Source organism: Cyclopterus lumpus, chromosome 5 (assembly GCF_009769545.1).
Source record: "Cyclopterus lumpus isolate fCycLum1 chromosome 5, fCycLum1.pri, whole genome shotgun sequence".
Taxonomy (NCBI): Eukaryota; Metazoa; Chordata; class Actinopteri; order Perciformes; family Cyclopteridae; genus Cyclopterus; species Cyclopterus lumpus.
Window position 1 is genome coordinate 12452883 of NC_046970.1, and position 7378 is coordinate 12460260.

Consider the following 7378-nt stretch of genomic DNA (forward strand, 5'->3'; position numbering starts at 1 on the left):
ATTCTGGACAGTCAACATTTTTTTCAGACATATCTTCTTTAATCAACAACATATTTGAAAATGTATGGATTTTAATCTTCAGTGTATTCAACACTTTATTGCTGCAAAAAGGAACAGGGGAAAAAAGATGTAAAGTGGATGTTTCTGTAATGAATGTCATTGATAAAGCACCACCACAATACAATTAGATTAGTCTACCGGGCCTATTCAACAGGCCCAAAAAAATAACTCAATAGAAACAATGAAATCATTAATATGTTCCTTCACAACAGCCTCCTCTGCTCCAGTCATCCACTCATCAGTACATTTACAATGACAATTGTTGCAGATTGAGGTCCAGACATATTGAGCGATTTTGGGCGTGTGTGGACATATGAGCCACTTCTTGTTTGTGTCGTCATGGTCAACTTGTCTGCAATGGATGACACACGTTGTTTACATAATGAGGATGATGATAATGACAAGACTAAAACAGCCTGTATTTTCAATTTATCTGTTGAAAAACAAAAAAAGTATTTTTTTATTATCCAAACCAGTCAAATGATATACTTGTTACGTGTAGTATTTACAAGTACTTATGTAAATACACAGATTAATTTGGGCTTCAAAGTAGAATAATAGTGTAGTTTTCTATGGGATTTTGCCTCATCTGACGTAATGCACAGGAGCAACTGATGATCAAAAGTCCATCATATAGTTTGGTTCATGCTGCCCCACATCTGCTGGTGATACTGCTGCCTTCCAATCACGCAGACCATTATTTATTCCATTAACATTGTGTGATTAATTATGCAGCATCACACTAATGCAAAGCAGCTGCACACAAGACATATTGAGTCAGAAGTGAAAGCTATTGAGGTGTAGTCGGATGCAACCATCAGCCGACAACCTAAAATAGAAACATCTGCATGACACAGTGGTGTGGACTGGACTCATTGTGTGAAGCAGTTGGTTCAGCACATCTGGTGCCCACACTAAATGTGTCCAGCAGTTTCCTCTGAAGGTCACAGACGAAAGTTGTTAAACAGCAGACACACACACACACAGTACTAAATGTAAACATTTGCCATCGGAGTGTGAATGAGCCATGTCCTGAAGTTACCTTTCACATCTCATCCTCGTCAGTGACTCTGGCTTCGTATCTACTTCTTCTGCATTATAAATAGCCATTGGCTGGGAGATGTTTCCCAAGGCAGCTGAAAGCTGATGCCTAAAATGCAGAGGCATTCAAAGTAATCAGTGCTGGTTACACTACAAGCAATGGGTATTAATTACACTGCAAAACATTTCTGCTATCTCGGGGTGAAATATGTAACGTACAAGTTATATGCTATATCAATGCCATGTACTGCTCACTATGAATAAACATAATTTCATGATGTATGCCAAAACCCCTGCAAGAAGAAGCGTGAATCATATTTTTAGTGGGCATTCTTAATTTCCTCTCAGAAGATATGTGCCTGTTTTTCAAATGAGCAAATGAGCTCGATGACTTTGCCAAGCCTCAAAATGTAGGTTTGCCTGTGGCTCAATAAAGATCCAAACAAGCATTTTATAATGGAGAGGATTAATGAATCTTGTGAAAAGTCCTCAAAAGAACACCAATACTTATATACCAATAATACCAATACACATAATTTGTTGATGTTTTTTTCTCAATTAAATGCAAATTATAAGAAATATTAGAAATATCACCTTCCGCTTAGTAAAAAAAAAAGGAAAACTAAACCAGTTGCAGAATTTACCCAATTTCTATATCCCTGCCCATGTCTGAGCACATCTGTCTACTTTTTTCAAAGACTGTCCACTTCTCTCGCTGTGAGCACTGCATACCCTCTGCACAGACCGTAAAATGGCAAATACAGGGGTGTGAACAGCATTTCTATGAATTTGCACTCTAAGCACTTTGCGTTGGTCTCTGTGTCATTCAGTCCGGCAGTCTGTTGGCTGTTCCTCTGTCCGCATTTAGGAACACACCAGTGACATTGTTAAACTCAGCAGAACCTCAGTCTGGCACAACCAGCCAGACGACAGGAACATTGTTTGGATGTCAACAGGCTCGTTGCTAAGTAACCCCGCCCCCTCCATCCCAAGTGTTCTGGCCTGTGAATCCATACTTATTACCTCTAGGGTAGCTAAGCAGTGTGTGTGTGTGTGTGTGTGTGTGTGTGTGTGTGTGTGTGTGCGTGTGCGTGTGTGTGTGTGCATGCGTGCGTGCGTGCGTGCGTGCGTGCATGCATGCGCGTGTGTGTGTGTGTTTCAGCATTTCGGGATATAAGAGTCGGTGCATGGTATACTTTTTTAAGTTTAATTTATCACAACATTGATTGGTGAGTGAACCCTAACATTCAAGTGTTTCAAAACACAGGTCAAAGTCATTCCATAAAACCCAGCCTTCATCTAGTCTAGTTTTTGGTCTATGGTTGAAACAACCCTTTTTTGTTGTTATCTAAAATAATACGTTAAACTTAGCGGATCTATCTTAATGGCCAACTTCAGCAAAAAACACAACAAAACAGCTACAACTACCACCCACGTACAACCTATTTAAGGACAACAGCACATACCACCCTTTGCCTGCATTAACAACTCTCACACACACACACACACACACACACACACACACACACACACACACACACGCATAGACGACAGCCTCAATGCCGTGGGGGTGAACCTCTGTCATCAAAGTGGACTGTTGTTTGGCTGGAAGGGGAACCTATGTGAGGAGGAAAGAGGATATGAATGGCCTGGAAGGGTCCAGGGAGTTCATGTGTGAGTGAGGGGCTCGGTCATTGAGACTGTGGCTGTGGGGTTCAAGGTCAGCATGGCTAACAGAGGGGAAGGGTGGCTAACGGTGGTTGAACATAAAGGAGTGGGCAAAAAGAGGATAAAAGTGTACCTTTGAAAGCTGTGTGAGCAAGGCAGAGCACATTACTTCAGAGTGAAAGTGAAAAAGAATACTCAGTCTCATAAACTGATCAACTATCATCTGCATAAGAAATCTGTCCACACACATGTAGCTCAAGTTAAACACACTATATATTGTATCATCATTAGACATTGATCTATACATGATGAACAACAGTAGTTTTGTTTTGAATTTGCTGACTGGTGTCAGAAATAATTACAAAATAAACAGTCTTTCAAGGTGATGGACATACTGCAATAAAACATATAATACCACATCTCACAAAAAGTAGCTAAAGATGTACTATAGTTGCAGTTTTTCTTTTTTTATATAATAAACTGCATATGTTTACTTGTAATTGTGCTTGTGCTCAACAGGGAGTCAGCAGGGTATTTCAGCAATTCATATCCCTGTTGTAGTAAATGAGAAACAGTAAAATCATGCACGTTCCACAGCACACAAAAAACGATGTATGGATGTGCTTGCTTCACGTGAGGAAAGTTGTTTTACACGTCTGCTGAACAGACCACACACACACACGCACACACACAGCCTCACACACACACACACACACACACACACACACACACACTCAGACAATCAGTCAAGCATTCCCTGTGGTTGGAATGTGTTTTTGAGGGAGAGTGTGAAAGAGGAAGTTTTGATGAGGAATGTTTGAGGGGAACAAAAAACAAATAACTGAGTAGCCGATGAATCCCTATTGTATTCATGTGTGAATGTATATATATATATATATTGGACCCCCTGACTGTCAAAACCTTCAACCTTTTTTAATTAATCCTATGTATATATGCTACCTCTAGATTAGGACTGAACCTACAGAGCCTAAAGTTTATATACCTAGTTTAACATGTTTTGTCCATGAGGTAGACATTAATTCTGTAAGAGTTTTCCTTTAAAAACAAGTGTCCATCACGAGTCAGTCGCTGCTTGATTGCATATCATTAACAGGTTGTCACCGAATAAACCGTATTTGTAAATAAAAGGCATACAAATTCTGGTCCTAACACTTCTGGCAAAACATTGCAACAATTTCAAGTTCAGCAAAACCTGATTGTAAAAAAAAAAAAAAAAAATCTACAAAATGTTATGCTATGTTATCTCTTGAGTGGGCTATTTATTTTATGTTCCAGCTGGAAGTAATCTGAGCGGCAGATTTGAGAGGAAAGAGGCAGAAAGAGAGCCGGGTGATGGAGTGGGAGGGAAGGAAAGAAGGGGACGAGGGCAGGGGGAAGGGGAGAGGGAGCTAAGCGGATGGGGGAAGGGCTGTTTGTGCATGCTTCAAATTCCTTAGGTGTTATCAGCATTGCCCGCTCCATAATTGTTCCTTTCATAGAGGGAAAAAAGTACAGATACTGTACGACAGTGTAAAGGGCCCTCTCCTTTAGAAAAACCAAAAGAGGGGGGAGGAGAAGATCTTTGAACTCTGATACCACCAAATTTGACTTTGCTATTCTTGTGTTGTTGGAGATTAAAATCAAAGATAATGTCTGGCTCTCTTTTTTTAATCACATATAATTAATAATGCATTATCAGCTAAACACATGTTCAAGATTTGAATAGAATTGTGTATAGTTCCACATTATATTTATTTTTAAACCTTTGAAACTCTTTACATATTTGTCATGGCTTTTTTTATTTTGATGTCATAACTGATATTGTTCTAAATAAAATACTTATCAACGTTTCTATTTTTATGGATGTACATATACTTTCAACAATTTATCTTAATCCTAAATCTTTAGAAATGCTTCTGCAATTTGTTTTTATAAATTAGTTTTCTAATTTAAGTGGGTTCTTTACAGCAACCGTAAAAGGTTACTGACATCCATAATGTGTCAAGGCCCCTCAACCTCCTCAACCCTCCCCCAGACACTTTGATAATGCAATTATCTCAAACAGCGTTACAGAGTCTTTCGTGCCAGAGCGAGATTAGCCGTTTCCTGTGCAATTCCCTCTGAATGAGCAGATGAATAGAAATGAATGATAAGTAATTACTTGAAACATTTTTGGGGGTTATTACAAAATGTCTGCAGTGAGTACCTCACACTGTTTCCCTACTGAATGGAGACACTGCATTGCTGGAACACACACAGGACGTGATTCTGGGAACTTTGATTGATGAGGTAATCCATCTGGCTCTGAAGCAAGGGAGGGGAGAACGAAAGAACCAGTGAAGGGAGGGAAAAAAGTGTGTGGAAGATGAGTGATGATGTAGGTCCAAATCATGATGCAGTTTAGAGATTCATGAGTGTGTATGTGTCTGTTTGTGTGTGTGTGTGTGTGTGTGTGTGTGTGTGTGTGTGGGCAGATGTGTTTGTGTGTATGTGTATATGTGGGTGAGATTCATATGAAATGTCCAGATATTGATATGAATCTTTTGAACTGCCTATACTTGGTAGTTAGATTATTAGAAATGTCACGCATTTAAGAAATGTTTTTGTGTGAGAACCACCACTGACCTGTTTCTCCTCTCTTGACTTCAACCTGGCTTCCATCACAGCTGCAGAGAACTGGGCGGAGGTGCATCATGGGCCTGGATGAAAGAATGACGCATGAAATACTTGCTCCAGTCATGACACAAACCAGATGAATGGTGTTTTCACTTACTCCGACAATAAAATCGCCCTGGAAAGAAACTCGGCTGCAGCTCAGGAGGGGTCTTTTTATCCGGAAACTAATAACCGGCAGCTCTCTGATAATTTAGACTGAGACATGGAAATCAATCTCACAAGAAGAGGAATAACTCAGTGTCTATTGTTTGAGATAGATTGTAAAGAGAAAGTGAGGAATGCTTCACTGCTGCATTTTTGCTCAATGATACCATACTTTACTTTAATACAGTTTGTCTTAAAATATATTAGGGACTATTTACGTCTCACAACTGGTTTTATTTTTAGATAGAATGTTATTTATTTCACCTTTCACATTGTCTCTCTGCTATTCAGCGTTTTTAGATACTTTCATTTGAAGACATCAAGGGAGTATATCAGACAAGTCAAGGTAATCACGGTAGAACGATTTGACTGACAGTAGAGACACTCATCCTGATAAAGATAATACATTTTGTCCAAAGATGCATGTCTAAATCCTTCAAAACTGCAGCGTAACACTCTCACTCTCTATCTGAGTCATTCAACAGATAGAGTATGATGTTACACCATGATGCTGCAGAGGCACAGATCAATACACCAGAGCTACAGATAGAAGAGAAAATGGCCCAGAGATAGACGAATAGAGGCATCAATGCTGCACAAAATGTCAGTATAATGAAAGCTGTGTATACGTATCAATGAGTCACCTTCTAATGACTGCAGGGTCAAATATCAGCATAATTCATTACAGCTGATCGCTCTTTCAATGTCTATATTCAATTCAATTCAGTTTATTTTATAGAGCCCAATATCACAAATTACGAATTTGCCTCAGAGGGTTTTACAATCTGTACACATATGACATCCCTGTCCCAGGACCTCACATCGGGTATTTCACACGCACACACGCACGCACGCACACACACACACACGTACACACAGACACACATACACACACACGCACACACATACACACACACACACACGCACACACACACAACCACATACACACACACACACACGCACGCACGCACACACACACACACACACACACACACACACACACACACACACACACACACACACACACACACACACACATAGGTTAGAGGATTGGAAGGAGAAATTAATGAAAATATAGAAGCCATTGCATATAATGGATAACATTCGTACAGATGTACATGTATTTGTCATTTGTCATTTTACTTTTTCTCTATCATTGCTTTACACATTTTGTAAAGTAAAGAGATTCTGTTTTCTAAAATATATCAAACTGAGACAGTTTACATATTGTCTAATTATGCACAAGACTGAGGCCTGACCTTTGGAAATTAGATTCAAATGAAAGGGATGTTTCTAGGGGTTTGTATGTCTGTCATCTGTGTTATGCTTCCACCTGCTGGTAGATCGTGTTCAACATTTCTCCATGCCTCATACTCGGATCAACATGTATAAAGAAAAAAACAAAGATTAAAGATGATTTTAAATACACATTTTAAAAGAGGGTCTGAGAGGGTTCCACATGTGATGAAAACTGAATCCTAAACCCTACTCATAGTAGCATAATGAAATGCTCACTGAATGATGGGAGTGTTGTGAAAACAGAGGTAAATAAGAAAGATAGCACCACTTGTGGCAATCAGGTCACAGAATAAGGCAAAAAGCTTTCTGTGCAATTGAGTTTGTGACACACTCGTGCATGCGTGTGGTGTGTTGTATGTGTGTGTTTATATGTTTGGGGATGTCTATTGTGTTTCATTTGTTCATTTATTTTGAAAGTCTATGTAGTTGTCTGTGCCTTTTCGTTCATTGAATGTCTGTTTTTAGTTTAGTAGGATTGCATAAAAGTATT